We start from the raw sequence: 17,197 nt of genomic DNA, 5'->3' as shown, positions 1-17,197 counted from the left end.
TCCATCCTTTGATAAGCACGCTCCTCAGGCCAATAACTTTTCAGTATGCACCAGAAGTAACAAAACAGAGCCTAATTATGTCTGGGAATTTTAAGCATTAAAGGTAGTAAAAAATAACTTGCTGTGAAAAAAAGGGGAAAGCAAAGTAACAGCCAGTCTGAATGTACAGGACTTGCCATCCTCCCTCCAGATAGCATCAGTATATTCTTTAGTAACAATGAGACATAGTGGTACACTTTAAGTAGAGACACCCAGTTTCACTCCCATTACATAATTAAAATGAAAGACATATTTGCTGAGCAGCAACTGTTTCCAGGGTTCTTTTCTTGGAGAAAATGATCCCTTATCACTTGCCTAAGTAACATGAAGCTATGAAAAAAAACAGAGTAAAAAAACAGAGTAAAAACAGAGTAAACACAGCTCTTCCAACCTTAACTCTCCTTCTTGCCTATAAGACAACTTTTTTCTTTTGACTGCATTTAGCAATCTGAACTAAACTGGGAGTACGAATGCCCTTGTGTTCATATCACAAATTACATCTACTTTGTTAACTGGACTTATTCTTTCCTGGATGTAATCTTGGAAGCAAAATTCCAAGAGTATTACACTCCGCTTTGATTGCCATATTAAAATATTTATCAGGGTGATTTTATTGTTGCTTCCTTTTCAGTTAGTGTAAGACTATTAATACCTACCATGCATCAATCAACAGTTCTGGATATGCTAAAACATGGTAGTATCATGAATGTTATATAAAGTCTGTGTGAAGATTCAAAGTAGGTTTTTCAAATGTATGTTTATGGCATGCAGTTCTTCAGAGATTATTTGTGGGAAGTGCTTTAAAAGGAGGAAAGTATAGCTATTAAGCACATTTAATATTCTTATACAAGATATTATATTTGGTTACAACAGAGAAAGGTTGCTGATGAAATTTGCTAAAATCTTCATTATGAGAAAATAGCTAGGATTTCAAAGAAATAAAAATTACCTAAATTTATGATAGAATAATACTAATTTCATTTATGACCTATAAATTTATATTTATATGTGTATTTATTTGTGCTTGTAAATTGCAAGTTCAATATTAATGATAGTTTTTGACCAAAAATGCGTATACAATGTATTTTAAAATTAACTATACTATCACAGTCTTGCAATAAGTGTAACAAGTGAAACCACAGGAAAAGCTGTACATTTACCAAGAACTGGAGAATGAAATTGGAGGAAAAAGGATTCTTGTCTCTTCCATTTCGTTACATGGGCTCACGCTTAGATCCAGTCTCGAAATGTACTAGTGCACAGCCCCCATAAAAACAGCATACCTGCATCTAAACTGAACGCAAAGTGTTTTCCCCATAGGTTTGATCACGTCTGTGTTCAGATTAGTATTTTTGAGTCTTTATAATTTTAACAACTCTTGAGTCAAGCTTTTCTTCATGTTCATTTCCCCTCAATATTTTAATAATTTTCTTTATCTGGCTTACCGAGAACTTTGGTCTACATCAAAGCCATTCTAGAGAAATACCAAATCCTGTGCTTAACTGAATTTTGTAAATTGTCCAGCTAAAGTCATATGTGAACATCTGGTTATGTGCCTAAGATCTTGGTTGTGTCAAAGCATTTTTATAAATAAAGGCAGCACTTTATAGCTTAAGGCAGCACTAGCCTTATTGCTGCCTTTTATACTCAAAAGATTTTACTGTCAAGTGAGCAGAATTAGACCCATATTGGGTATTTTTGAGAATGTCATCTCACATTTTCTGTAGCCACAGGTATACCCACAATGATCCAATACCCTCAAATGAATTAAAAAGGCTAATCACTAGATTTATTACACAAATCATTCTGTGTTTGTGCTTGACCTTCTAAAGAATTTCTGAAAACAATCCCACTCACTTATAATGGAACTGACTGGGGGGGACTGAACTAAGTGAGTATAGTATATATTGCTTTATACAAAAACTAATAAAAATCCATGGTAGTAAAACTCGCACAGGCTTTTACAAGTTTGTTACAAGGAAATTGAGATGTTTCCTTCTTTGTAGTGCCAAGAAAGTACCAGAACTACACTATCATTTCTAGATTTTCTTGATACTGTAATTCGCTCATGTTCACTGCTCTGTCATTTTCAGCCATTCCATGATCCTGCATTTTTTTCCTCTCCTAGTTCCTTTGAAGAGCATATAATGTAATACTGTTATGATCCTTGAGGGGGAAATGACACTTGATACTAAAATGCAGGTGAATAATGGTATCACATGCTAGTTTGTTTAACATCATTTTATATAGGCCATAAAAATATACATAACTAAAATGTAGTTATAACCTCCTGTTCAGTAACTCAGTGAGAAATTTTTCTAGAGTTGCTTGCTAGATAAAAGGAAGGTCTCTAAGAGTATGACAGTAAGTAACTGAAAAATGGGTCAGTCATTGAGCATGAGAAAAATGAGTAAAAACATGAGTGAGTCTCAGAAGAGGCTCTAACAGTCATTTCACAAAGTTTTTAATTTGATAAGGAATCAGTTAATTTTCATAGCAATAAACTACCATATTTAGAAAGCATACCAGATGTGTAAAGTTTCAACCCACATACATAAACTTATTTTGTTTGTAATTAATTTGAAAATTCTCCATGTGATTTCACGCAAGCTCAAGCATTCCTATGCTTGCAACAGTGACATCAACAATTTGATTAGGCGGTTTGCAGTCCCATTAAACATCTATGACTAAAGAGCTTTCTAACCCTTCCTTTGTTGTGATGCTCATTCCTATTTGAATTCATATCTCACTCCTAAAATTAGTTTATCACCATTTCTTCTCAAACTCGCCTACAAAACAACCTCATATCCAATAATTCTTAAGTTGCAACCATTTTCCCTACCTAGATATGGAAGACCTCAACTCATTTGTTCAAACACCAGCACCTAGGACTAAACCCTTTCAATATCTAAGATATTTGTGTGGGCTAGTAGCTATGATACAGGAGCTATGGGAAAACTGTGAACTTCCAGCTGGAAGCCAGGCAGAATATTCTAGGATGGTGCAGCTCTAACCTCGGAGACAGTCCCACTCCACCAGACCTTTACAATCCATGTTGCAATTATATTTCCTTTCTCACACCAAGTATGAATGGCACACGTGCCAGAATCAAGCCTTGCACAACTCGCCAGAAGCAGCGTTACATGCCAGGAGAGCAAGTACCGTGCCCTTGCCTGCTGAGATCCCCCCAAGCAAAAAGCTTTGAGCTAGAACTGCTCTGGGGCATCTCATATCCCTATTGCCAACTGAATCAAAACCAAACAGTCCATTTTATGGTTGGCCCACATCATCTCCCTAACAATTCTCATTAAAGCATGTTTTCATCTGCTCGTCTACCTTTGGCCACTAATTCTGTTCAAAGTACATGCCCTAACTGAATCACACTCTAGGGCCCCACAGCATTATGTCCTGGATTTTATCCTGAGTCTCTTTCTACTCAGGACAAATGAGAATCTTCCTTGTAAATTGTATGTCCACCTGGAAATCTTCTTCATCAAAACTTTGGAGGATTATTTTTTTCAGCAGTCTACGAGGAAAACATATTTCTCTGAAATACTGTATTTGTAACAATTAAATATTCTGCCCTAATGGACAAGCTCACTTTAGAGAAATTTGGTCATATTTCAGCTGTCAATCTTGAATTTCTTATTCTCTACGATTGCTTTCATTTTTTGTTAAGGGATTTTCTGCCTCTTCAAAACAGATACGTTACTATGTTTGTAGTATTGCATACCTGATCACATATACTATATATTAAAGGCCAAAATGAACACAGAAAAAACCCTAAATTTTCAACTAAATTCAGTCTGAAATATTGTTCAAAAAGATGAAAAGTACAGTAGAATGTGTTGGAAATTGAGTAATACATTTTGAAATAAACTTCAGAAGATTTACTTTGCATTACAAAGCTGTTGAATATACTGTCAAAACCATTTTCATGATGCCTTCAGTACCTTTTCCTTGAATAGCAAAAGCTTCCAGATGAGTTACATGCTGATCCTGGGAAGAAAGTGAGTCATCAGTGGAAAGAAAGAATGTTCAAGAGAAATGAGGGAACTAATTCTGCTGCTGTTAAAAACACAAGGCAGGAAGGAGAACGCAAAAGCATTTGACAATGAGAACTTCCAATTGGTAAATTACAAGAGTACTTTTGAAATTATTTTAGTTACAAATATTATGTTGACATCACACTGTTTGGGTTCACTACATTCTGGTTTTCCTTAATTAAATAACAACATAAACTGAATGCAATTGAATAGTTACCATACGAAAATGCCCCAAGTTTCAGCTTACTACTTCATCAGTAAGAAACTGTCATACAATGCTGTGGAGTCTCATCCCATATATCAAAAAGTAATTCTAAATGCCAAGACACGCAAGACATGCAATTCTTTTCAAGGGAATATTCTCACTGAATATTCCAAAATCTGGAATAATTCACTTGGATAGTTTATACAACACTGTGCAACAGAAACACATAATGAAATACAAAGATGTAATGAACTATTAGAACTTTATTGTAGTGTGTAGGAGTATCTGCATGAACACTGCTATATGAACATCACCTAATCTTCATTCTTTAAATAGAAATAGACATTAAACAATCAGAAGGATGTAGCAGTGCCAAAGGAAGAGGTGAACTTTGGCATTTGCTGTAGCTCCCTGTAGGAGTTTTAATGCATATCTTGTTTCAAGTATCTATCTTTGTGAAAGCATCTTTTTGCATTAACATAGCACAGTAGCAATTAGCATTCTCTTCTGTAACACTAATGACCCCAGTTTATCCTGATGTTACCAAACAGCTTCAGTCAGAACAGAAACCAGCTTTTTGTCTACCAGAGAACAGAGGTAAAGGACAGTACAGAATATTAACTTTAAAATTAACTGAAACAGTGGCTCTTCAGAGTAACACACAGTGACAGTCTTTGCCATTGCTCTGCTTCCCTGAACTTCTTTCTGGTTGAACAAATGTAGTCATCTTTAAAAGACACAAGTAAAACAGGCTTGGGGATAGGAAATACATTTCTCCAGTGGGGAGAGAAGGAACAAGCTCAAATAATGCAAGTTTTCCCATAACAACCTATCCACTTTCTGAGCTGATTACTTCTATTCAGGCACATAGGCAGAGTTTCCCGTGACAAGAGTTGAGGGCCTTTTAACCCCAAAGTCATCCTAACAGTGAGGAGAGGTAAACACTGATAAAGCACATAGGGTTTTTTCAATAGAAATAAAGTATATATCAAAAAGACTTAAGAAGCTGGTGGCAAGCTGAGGGATCTTGGAAAGAAGCATTTGGTGGCGAATCAAACAAAGCTGTTTTGAGTGAGATTCCACAGGGATTAGCGAGGCCAAATGCTTTTTGACATTTCCACCAGTAATCTAGAGTCAAATATAAAAACACTACTCATAATGTTTGCAGCTAGGCAGACTAGTGGAAACCTAAGAATGACTGGTCCAAGCCTGTTACAGCAAGAAACCTCCCCTGCTTTTCCAGAGGAGCCCCACTGGTGGCTAAGATCATGCTTTTTTGAACACTAGCCCAATAAATAAAACACATTTTAATCTAAGCAAATGCTGAGTTGCACGCCAAAGATCAAGGAATGAAGTCAGTAACTAACATATGGGAGAATTCTGAGTTGGGAAAGAAATTAAGGATTGTTAAGGGCAAACTGAAAATGAGTGCTATACATTATGCTGTGATCACCTGAGTTAATACGTTTTTTGGAGCAAAACAGGAGGAAAAACTAGCACTACCTCTGAACATAAGTAATAGTGAGAATGGAATGCTGTGTGGAGGCGTGGTATACACATTTAAAAAAAAAATGTTGAAAAACCGGAATGTGTATGGCAAAAGTCATTGAAACAATAATAGAAAGGATGTTAAAATTCGAAGGATAAATAGCTTTATGTTTAATGTATCAACAGGAAAACTGATGGACATTTAACATGGAGAACACATGAAACTCCAAAGAAGAATATGTTTCTTATTAAAAAGCACAGGAAAATTCAGGTGTGAAAGTTGAAGCCAGACAAGTTCAAATTATGAAAGATGTCTCCAGCAATAAGGGCAATTAATCGTGATAATCAAACTGCTGAGGAAAAAAAGGTGGATTCTTTGCCTGTTGTTAATCCAGAAAGGAAGGTAACAGTTGGCCAAATGGAAGTTATTTGGCCCAAACACATGCGAAGATTCAGCAACTTTAAAACCTAGAAAGTGTTGAGGAAAGAAAATTGTCAGAAAAGACTGCTGGAACAGAAATAAGGATTTCTGTAGTCAGTATTCATACCCTTAGGCTGTACTACATTTCACAACACTAAAGACTGCTAAACCATCAGAAAAATAAGTATCTAACTCCTTCTGATCATGCCTTAAAGAATTACTGGTTTACTGCCATTATTGTTCTGAATACCTAACACTATTTCAGTGCTATAACCCTTCTCCCCCCACCAAGTGAAGAGATTCATTAATAAACACATGTTGCTTTGTAAATAATGGATTTTACCATCTACTAGCATTTCTGAAATATTTTCTTTTCTGTCAAACAAAGTTGCATTTCAAATAATTTCTGAAGGGAAGAGAGATTGAAATTAAAGAAGATTTACACTGAAAAGACTTTTTAGTATTTATGGCTTATAGTTTTCTTTCTCTGTATCTTTCCATATTTCTACAGTTAGAAAATTCAGTGTGGCCATATCCAATTAAAAAATAGATTTGGACTAAGAATTTTCTTTGAACCCAGTAAATAAATTAGTCCAGTAAACTGTCCACCACTATTTTTTCCAGAACTGCAGAAATCAGGCAATGAAAACATCTTCAGCGTAGCCTTTAAATACTCCCTTCCTGAAGCAGAGCTGAAATAGCATGATTGATAACTCAGCCTATTCTGGGTGCCTTCATTTAGACTATATTACTCAGTGTATCATGCTGGTTTGATTCAACATATTGGTAATATAAGCTTCTGACACTAAAAATAAGTTTCAAAAAGAGGTGTTTATTACAAATTGCACAGAATAGCTCTGCTTCCAAAAGTGTACAGTCAGTCAGGAATAGTTGGTTTGTATGTTACATCCCCTGCAAACACCGCCTGACAGAAGGAGAGAAGCAGACCTCTTCTTCCATTTCTTTTCACCTCTTTAAGAGTGAAGAAACAGGTCTACAAAAGGAGAGGAGAATAATTTGCATTGAACTTTACAGAACATACCCTCAACCACATTCCATAATAATAATAAAACTACAATTATACTTAATGTATATCCTATTTTCTATTCATACATATATATTTATATATATATATATATATATATATATATAGGATGTGCTTATGGAAGGCTCCTGTTTAATTCATAACATTCCTGAACAGACTCTGAAAGTTCTGTACTTAGCAATCATAATAATTTCAAAGGCATTGCAATACATTCTGTAATTACAGCAATCTTGTATATAGCGGCAGTCTATATTACTCATGGTTTCATTCTGCTAGACCAGTTTTTCATTCGACATTGAAGCAACTGAAAATTCACTGACTCACAGAACTGTTCCATCTTTGAAGAGCTGCAGACTTGTTTATATAAATATGATTCTAGGAACAGCAAGTCTGCCTGCAGTTCCTGTAGAACTGCTCTGACATGCCATGTTGTCAAAACCACAACCATCATATATACTGTAGACTGAGTTTAACCCCTTTCAGAATGAGAGATTTATACCTTCACTTCTGCACTCCCCGAAATGCACACTGGATCCTTTCCGTTGAGCTTCAGAGCAAAAGAATAACAAAGCATGACTCATAGCCTTGGAAGAAAAAACCATGACTGTGCCTTGGAGAAAAAGTATACCCAATATCTACAAGATCTGAGCTGACACCAAGCAAGAGAACATTGGCATGGATAAACAGTAAGACTTTATATCAGTTGCCATTACCACAGCTTTTGTTTGTATAATATGTGATATGGAGCTGTCAGTGGGTAACTGTTTGCAGCAGGTATAAACAGTCCTGATGCATTTTGCATTCCAAACTCAAAGTTTAGCATCTCATGTTGTCAGCAGTTGTTCACAGCAGAGCTGCTCACCCTCCTGAGGGAAGTGAGCTGCAGCCTTCCCCAGGCACTCCTGCCACACACCTGGGTGTGCATACCTGGGCCTTAACATGCAACTGAGTTTTTGCCAGTGACACAGTTGCCTGCACACATATACTTCACAATCTTGTGAATTGATACATGATGTCTCAAGTGCTCTCAGGGACCATGCTGTCAGTTGCTTGAACAAGTCACAAAAGCTGTGGCCCCAAGTTTAGGAGGGAAGGTGATACAGGGAAGCCAGTGGACAGCTGGTCACAGGTTGCTCCCCTGCTGGAAATCCTGCTACAGCATTTCCTCTAGGACACAACAACAAGGAGAGAAATTTCTCCTCTATCTCCAGACAGAACAATCAGGTTCTGTTACACTACATTTCACAAAACCCTTCTCCAGTCCAAGTTAGGAAAAATTAATTATTTGTCTACATCATATGCCATACAAACATGGGATAGTCCATGGGCTGGGCAGCAGGTGGGCTGATAAGGGCATTGTGGGTGTTCTGTAGTCTGATATTATTATGTACAAAGCTGAAACCCCCAGCTACAATGATGCCAGTGAGGACAGCTACCTGGCAAGGAGTATGTAACCCTGCCGTTACCCCATACCTGGCTTCCCTAACTCCAGAGGTGCACTCCACACTTCCATCTGTGCAGACTCTGATAGCTGAGATTGCATGTCTACTGCAGACTCTGCTTTCAAAACCCTAAATTTGCCACCAACTTTGCCACATTACTTTGAAATGTCATTACAGATTTGCTAGGTTTTTCTACAGCATTAGTATCATTTTCTTTGAAGGTCCTTTATAACCACAGTTGTCAGCTGTTCAGCTATCACTTTTATTACATCATGATGTTATGGGCCATTAGCACAAGTTGTCTTTATCACCTCATTTGCACATTTTAAAGTTCATGATGTATTATACCTCTTTAGCACAATGCAACCATTTTTACTGTGTTCAACTAAGAACTGCCCTTAAGGCCACAAACCTATTAATCACAGCTTTTTCCTCCATTGCAATGTTTTGCTTAAAATATGTCTTTATTAAATATTTCAGCATATAGTTCCTGTCTGCATATGTGGCTTGTTAGTAAAGCAATGATTAATAAAAACACACCTCCTCTAAGAAAAATATTGCAAACAGCCTTGAAAATTCACTTCTATATTCATTAAAAAAAAAAAAAAGTGTCACCAAAACTGTAAAATCCAGATGGGCAAGTAATTCCTGCTCATCTGTGTACACCTCAGGTATCTATCGGTATCTATGAATTCTTCTCTGGAGTGTTATTCCTAAAAAGTTTCTCTGGAAAGGAAATCAGTGAAGCACTAATTCAAAGTTGCTACTTCCCATATTAGTATAAATCTCACTATAGATAGATTGATACTTCATTTACTAAAAACTAACCATTTTCTGTTTTCATCTGTACAAGCTCCATTCTTTAGGATATCATATGGTAGGTACCTTAACCACTTTATATAAGTTTGATTTGTAATGCAGTGTATATATATCAAGTTAATTTTGCAAAATCAATATATAAAACTAGATGCCCCCACAATAGTAATTTGTAAACTGGCAAGCTGTAGATCTACATAACATATCTGAAGATGAGACTTATAGAAAAGTCACTTGAATAGGATGAGCATAAACTACTTAGTATTATATACTAACAACATGAATTAGACTGACTGCTTTTCATGTATTCATCTAGATGTATGTACACTTGTATAATGCGTATATGTTCATAGGTGTGTTTGTTCTTGTGTCCAGGTCACTGTTCTCTTTGCCTCCCTTTATTCTTTCTACCTCAGTCATGACCTTTTCCAGTATTTCCACAGTCCCATACCTTGATTTACAGCAAAAGCTTGTCTTTCATCCTTCTGCTAGACTACTAATATATGTCTTTGCTTTCATAAATTTAAGGCATTTTATATAAAACTTCTATATAACTTAAATATATAAGGCATCTATATTATAACTTAATTGTTATTGTCCCTTTTCCGGTATAACAATAGCTGTATCTAATGATAAACACAATCAGGAAAAACATATAGTACAGTACAAACTTCATGTGCACAAACCATCATAGAAGTTTGGAGCAAGTCACTTCTCAAATAGATTTTCATTTTATGTTGTACTTGATCCAAAGAAGGTTCTAATACTGTAGAACACAATAGAACCTAAAGAGCTGCATTATTTTTTACCTCTATAATTTTTTTCATTTTAAAACCTGATATTAACACTCAGGTTCTTCCTCTTTCCCAGAAAGTATTACCAACGATGGCATTTGTTCACATGGTCGAGAACAGGCATTTGCATGAGATTTCCATACTTGTAAGGGCCAAACTACCACCCTGGTTTTGAACATCACATCCTTGTTTGCTTGCTCCTGGTTGGAACAAAGATGTAGATTGAAAGATGGAACTACAGAATATTTGAAATAATGTAAGTAATTTCAACCGGGTGTTTGAGCATATCGCTGTTCCCTGTCTTCCAAAAAAGACAAACAGAGATCTGAAGACTGAACTTCATTATCTTCAAAATCCATTCGCTAATTTTGACCTGCACTCAAATTTTATTTGTAGAGTTTATGAGATTAAGGTTAAAAAAAAATTATTTTTAAAAGTGTAGGTGACATTTATATGCCAAAAGTATTTTTATGTATTAGACCACAGTTCACCAAATGAGATTTCCCTTAACCAAACATTACAGTTCCAGAGCAAATATTGCTATATGAATTATTAGCCACAACACATGTGAAGCAGAAAAAAAGATGACAAAGGTCTACTTTTGTTCAGTTTTGCAAACCAACCATTTCTAGCTATTAAAAAAATCCAATGAATCAATGTAGTCTTATATGATAACATGAACTAAAGAAAACAGAAATTCAGTTTGCATGCGTACTACAATCTGAGTAAAACAAGATAGAGCAATAATGAGAAATAATTTAACTTTCATTCAAAAGTTCAGTGGCATACTGCACAGTAAGAAAGAATTGCAAAAAAATTTGAAAGTCAATACATTACTTTAGAAGTTACTTTTAGATATTAGATATTGTATTAGAAAGTCAGAGGTCAGACTAAATTCATATTGACAGGTGAGTTCTGTCAGCTGCCAACTCCATCACTCACATGTTTTGTGGTTTATCTCATCACCCATATCATCTCAAAGAGTTAAAGTTTATGTTGCAGTATAAAGTAGATTCATGAGCAAGGGGACAAGAGGGGCAGGACATGCGGTATTTTATTTATGTTTTTTTAAATCAGACTAAGGTTCGTGTCCTTACCTGCAAGCCTCTGTTCAGGTAGTTATTTCAGGAACTCCTGTTGTGACAAAATCATATCTAAATGTCTTTATATATATATTATTTTTTTCTGTTTTCTGTTTTGTATTTTAACCTCCTGCTGTCTTGACAGTTTCTTTTCAACTTTTTAGTTTCATGCTACCTATGTTCTACACTACTTGGGATCAACATCCCGGTTCATATTTAAATGCTCATTCAAGAATGCCATTGGATGTAAAGTGCAGAAGGAAAACCAAAATACAGCAGTACCAATAAGTTTAGAGACATTAATACATTCTAAGCTCTCATACACCAAGTAATACAGACAGCATCTGGGGCACTGTTGAAATCACAACAGCCTTCCTGACCTGAAGCACTGTTTTCTTTGGCCTGTTCTCTGACCCTGTAAAAGGGTCCATTTTTGAAATATTTATTCAGTCAGGATTTCTTGCTTAACTACTCATTAATCCTGCATAAGTACCATAACTATACATATCTTCCTGGGGACTTATTGTTAACAAGAGGGATATAGACCAGTATAGACTGTCTGCTAATATTTACTCCTTTTTTATTCTTTCTTAAACACCAGTAAAAATGCAATAGCTGAAAGGCTAAACAGAAGCAAGTAGTGTACCATGCAGATGTTTTTCAGTAGCAGAAAAAGATCTTTCTTTCTGAATAGAATCATAATGGTCCCATAAATAAAAACAGGAAAGAAAAAAAAAAAAAAAAACCACAACCACTCGATTTTAAAATCAAGTGATGTTTCTAGGAGGCTTAAGGCAAAATAATATAGCTCTTTTATATCCAAAAATAAGAAACTGTGACAATAGCCTGGCTTGCTACCTCTCCAGATTGCCCTGCAGCCTCAGCTGTAACCTGCAGCAATAACACTCTGATATAAACTAAACTGCTGTCCTTTGATAGTAAGTATATACAAGATACTCTGCATGGGCTAGAGCACCATGGAAGCAAAGGTGACACTCACTTTTTGCAGAAAATCTGTAAAGGAAATAGTAATAGCAGGCAACCTGAAAACCGGGCCAGACATTGTTCAGAAAGCTCCCTTCTGATAAGGATAAAAACCCAGCTGTCAGCTGCCTCAATCTGCAGATAAAGAACTCTAGGAGCTGATGTTGGGGAGAGATTAGGATTTCACAGGGAGAAGGAAAAGAGATCACAATCGCATAGAAAAGTAGCTTTAACTGCTCTACCTTGACCCTCACTAACTCAGGGACACACTGCCTGCAAGCAGGAGTCTGCAGGGAGCAGGGAGGAAACGGCTGGAAGTTCTTTCCTGCAAATACAAGTCCCAGAAGTAATAATATGTGATGTTGGTCCTCAGTCTTGTAACCCAGCTGCAAAGACCAGGTAAGAATTTTTGTGTTCCTCATATTTCCAAGTTTATGAATGCCATCTTAAAAAAAAAAAATATATATATAAATATATATACTTTTAATTTTTTTTTTTTTAATTAATGGAAGAAACAGAAATACAGGCTGAGCAAGAGGCCACAGCGTGTCAGAATGGAGCATTCACTGCAGTGCACCTTGTTACTGCATAAAAGAATTATACAAGTGATAAAAGCGACAGGGTATATCACAAAGAAAGGAAAAGGAGAAAAGAGCCATCTATGCAAATATTTTCCGTTCATTAACTTAATGTTTGATCACATAAAGCACATTAAAAGATGCCAAGTTGTTTCTTTCCAAGTAAAAACACACAGACAAATCTGTTTTTTTAGATTAACAGAAGATTAACTAACGTAGTTTTGACAAAACTTCTCATATGTACATTCAAATGCATGCAAAACCAGCATCACGCTGGTCTGTTTGCTGTAAATCTTTAAGGAGGAAACGTATGACTTTGCATAACTGGTAAATTTTGTGCACAGCATGCCTTCAAAAATGCATGATCTCTTAAAAGTCTCAGCTGTCTTCCTTTGAAATGCACTCCTATCAAATGAAAGATGATGATATGACACCATAACACATGGTAAACACACCAAAGAAAGTGAAAACAACCCCCCAAACGGGCAGTGTTTGGCTTCACGCAGACATGAATAAGGCATGCTTTCATGCAGTTGCCCCTTATCTTCATAATTTATGTTCAAGTAGTTTACAGCAATTAGAGTCAAGCGAAACCAAAAACAAGAAACGTGCCTGTGTGCAGCTTAAATTCAAAGCAATAATGAGGATGGCTCTTTCTATGAGCATCATAATAAGCAGTAACCAAATAATCAAGACCGACTAATTGACAGTTTTGGTGTCTTTGGTGAAAGACTTCTGTAAGCATACTGGAACTAGAACACTACATTGTAATGTTAATTAGGTAAATAGCAGTTGTTCGGCAAAGTTCTCCAGTAGGCTTTAATGAAACAAAGAAGGGAACAGATCACTATGGCTTCTCTTAGGCACAGCATCATTCTAAAAAATGGGACCACTTCTGTAAGTATGATTAACCAAATTAACTACCATTTGTTTTGGACAAGATCAGGGGCAAGGAAACTAAAGTGCTACAGGTTTTTTTTTAATTTTATAGATATATTCATATTCCAGTTTTAAGCTCTATATTACAAATCCAGATTACTAAAGGTTTGAAGTCTTCTCCCTTTCTCATCCCTTCCATGCCTTGCCTTAGAGCTTTTTCCAAAATGCCTGTACCTCTACAAGATCTATAAGCTCTGATGACATGATGTGACATGAGTATTGTTTTTTAAATAACTAAGCATCGTTGGGGGGGCGGGGGGGAAGAAGTGGAAATTCATTTACCCTGGTTAAAAAGAATGTTACTAGAAAATTATCTTTGTTGTTTCTGTGGCTGTTACTTTAACATCAGGTTCAGAGAAGGTAAAACATACCAAGTACGATAAATCAACAGTTACTGACTGCTGTTCACGGTTTTGGAAAAATTCTAGAACAAAAGTAGATTTCTACTCATGTACTGTACACAAGTTACTGTAAGCCCTAGAAAGAAATACAAAGAGATTGCGATGTTAATGGGAAGTAAAGAAAAAGGTCCAACAAAGTCAGCTCAAACTCCTGGGTCTTCTTCACGTAAGAGTAGTTGCTGTCCTGGCAGCAACCCCAGCAACATCCATTATGTAATCAATTTTATTGCAACAATGATGTTGTGCTCAGGCTACACAGGAGTGCACAGAATATCTGCATGTGTCATGCTTAACTAATATAATGGATCCGAATTTTGGAAATTTGTTGGAGGCAGAAGATTAAATACAGCATATAAAGTACAGCCAAAATGAGTTTTACATTTAGAGTGCTTTGGGGGAAATTAAGCAACCTATAGTCAAAAAAGGGGTTTTACTTTCTAATTGACAAGTAATTTTGAACCTGTTAAATACCTGAAAAGGAAAGAAATTTTTGGAGAAGTGAATGTTCTGTCAAGATGTATGCGGTCTGAAACTAGATCACTGTTTTGTGATACAGGAAATCTTGCACTTTTTGAGAACTTGTAGATCACTTTCAACTGCAAAGAGATCATAAAAAACAGAGGAAAACTATTTCCTGTGCTCATTTTCATGCTGAGTATAAGAATCACCCCTGGAAATTTCAAGGAGCAATGCATGGTAAACTGCAACCACATGAAGAATGTTTTTTCAAGGCCATATAGCCTAACCAGCTGTGGAAGCAAAAAAGCATGCGAGACATGAGGATAAGCCTGCTGCCAATAGTAAGTTCTTATTTTACAGTATGCTTTTTAAGTATCATTTTCAAGTATTTTAAAGATACTAAAGTATCTTAAGATATACTCATTCTTAAAGAAATTCTTATGGTTTGTTTCCTCATTTTTTTAATTAATACTATCAAATCTGTATTTTCTCTCATATATTTTAAAAATGTTATCTCCCTCTCACAAAAGAAATCCAAAGAAAATTTAGCCTTAGATGTTTATCCATCTGGAAAAACTTCATTTCCAATGGTAAACATTTATCAAGGTCTTACACACCACTTTACACGGATAGAAAAAAAATGCCTGCATATATATAAAAATGTATTTATATCTTTATGTGACCATGCAGGCACAAGTAAATAGGTCTCCTACAGGACAATATCTTAACTTGTGCAGTAGATAGTGTTTTTGCTTGAATAGGTACAATTTACATAGCTGCAATACTTTCTACATCCTAAGTGTTTCGCTGTGACCTGCTTATTCCTACTCTTCACAATCACAAAATAGCCACTGGATGAAGGAGAGTGAAACTGTCTTTGTATCAAATTTTGAAAATGTACAAGCTAAAAGGTGGGGGGCAGGAGAGACTTAGGAGTGAGAGAAAAGGAATAATCTCAAAACAAACAGTATAAGCCCCTTGAGGCTGATCCTCAGACCCAATTAGGTTAATAAAGTTACACTGATCTGCTCCACTTGCAGAACTGGTTCAAGTCTGTGTGTTCAACAATGCAAGAGAAACATATTGAACCTTGTTCCTAGCTGAGCCTTGATTCTAATTGTACCTTATTACTAGTTAAATATACAGTGAAGAACATGCATCACCCTCCTGTCAGTAGAATGCTTCTGGATACTTCTCCCAGTATGGTGGAGAATTACCCAGATCTCATTTCTTAGTCTTAGTGGTGGTGATCTTTTAAGTCTTCCAATCCCACAATAATATTCACATATACTTGCTCCTCCATTCTGTCTCACAGCTCTAGCTGCAAATCCAAGCCTGCACACACAATCATCTTCAGTGGTTTCTCAGCACTTAGTTCTTTTGATGAGTCAGAGATCATTGCGCTGGGTGGTATCCTGCTTCCAGGTTGAACATTATGAAATTACAGCATATTTCAAGCATAGAAAAGGCATCCTGGGATTGTCATCATTATAAATGTAGCTATCAAGCATGACTAGAAATACATGTACACTGTCAGCATCTTCACCACTTTGGTTTCTAGACTAGTACAAGTTGTACGTACATATAACAGTAACTAAAGTGCTAGTGGCTGGTCTATACCAATGTTCTTATAAATGCTGTTCTGAGCAGAGCTGCATTGGTGAGGGAAATAGGAAAAGTGAAATAAATAAAGCTTGGGATAAAGAATACGTCTAGTACCCCTAAAATAATTTTTCACTCTGAGTTTATCATGCGTTTTACAAGTTTTCTCTCTAACTTCTCTGCCAGGCAACTCTCAGGTCCAAGCCCTAGGAAACTTCAACCAACAGGTAAGTCAGAGAGAGATTTGACCTCACTTTACTTCAGTGCAGGTTAATGATTCAGCTCTGAGGATGTAAGCGTAGGAGTTGACAGCCCTGTAGTGCATGCACTGACACTTCCCTCCAGCTCAGCTACATTATCCTGTTTCCTCTTTCTCCCCTTCTTTATTAGAAACACCTTACACTGGCTTGATTTTTACATCCTGGGCTATTCAGCTGTATTTCTACAGATCCAGCAATTCAACAGAAAGGCTTAACCTACTAAGCCTTACTACTGACATGCTGCCCGCTACCTGCACCACTCAAAAAAAAAAAAAAGGGGGGGGGGGGAGTACATGAAGGTTCTGGAGCATCTGGTACATTAATATCAGCAGGACTCCTGACTTTGGAGAGGGACCAGGATGTAGCAGTTCCACCACAACAATTTCAAGAAACAGCAGGTAGTTATCAGAGGATGCCCCAAGAAAAAAAAAACAACCACCACCCCAAAGTTTTTGAGAACATACATGGAAAAGCTATGGTGCATAAATTCAAAGAAATATGACATGGATTTACTAAGAGGAGTTTCACCCTTTCCCTTTCTCACTGGCTACATTTAGGTGAGAAAGGAGAGGCAGTGGAGAAATAGCAGCTCCAAG

The 17,197-nt window shown here is 36.4% G+C and overlaps 1 protein-coding gene and 1 long non-coding RNA gene across 5 annotated transcripts in view; one reads left to right on the top strand and one right to left on the bottom strand.

Annotated features, from left to right (window-relative positions):
• The window catches only part of AKAP6 (A-kinase anchoring protein 6), a 287,788-nt gene that overhangs the window by 249,625 nt on the left and 20,966 nt on the right, over positions 1 to 17,197 (bottom strand). The gene's annotated exons all lie outside the window — the stretch shown is intronic.
• The window catches only part of LOC121091862, a 58,488-nt gene continuing 53,639 nt past the window's right edge, over positions 12,349 to 17,197 (top strand). For all 3 annotated transcript variants that reach the window (XR_005829062.1, XR_005829063.1, XR_005829061.1), the window contains exons 1-3: positions 12,349 to 12,761; positions 14,837 to 15,080; positions 16,528 to 16,568. This is a non-coding gene — a long non-coding RNA (uncharacterized LOC121091862). The remainder of the gene's footprint in view (positions 12,762 to 14,836; positions 15,081 to 16,527; positions 16,569 to 17,197) is intronic.

Source organism: Falco naumanni, chromosome 7 (genome assembly GCF_017639655.2).
Source record: "Falco naumanni isolate bFalNau1 chromosome 7, bFalNau1.pat, whole genome shotgun sequence".
Taxonomy (NCBI): Eukaryota; Metazoa; Chordata; class Aves; order Falconiformes; family Falconidae; genus Falco; species Falco naumanni.
Note: the sequence above shows the minus strand (reverse complement) of the source record. Positions and strands in the feature narration are given on the sequence as shown.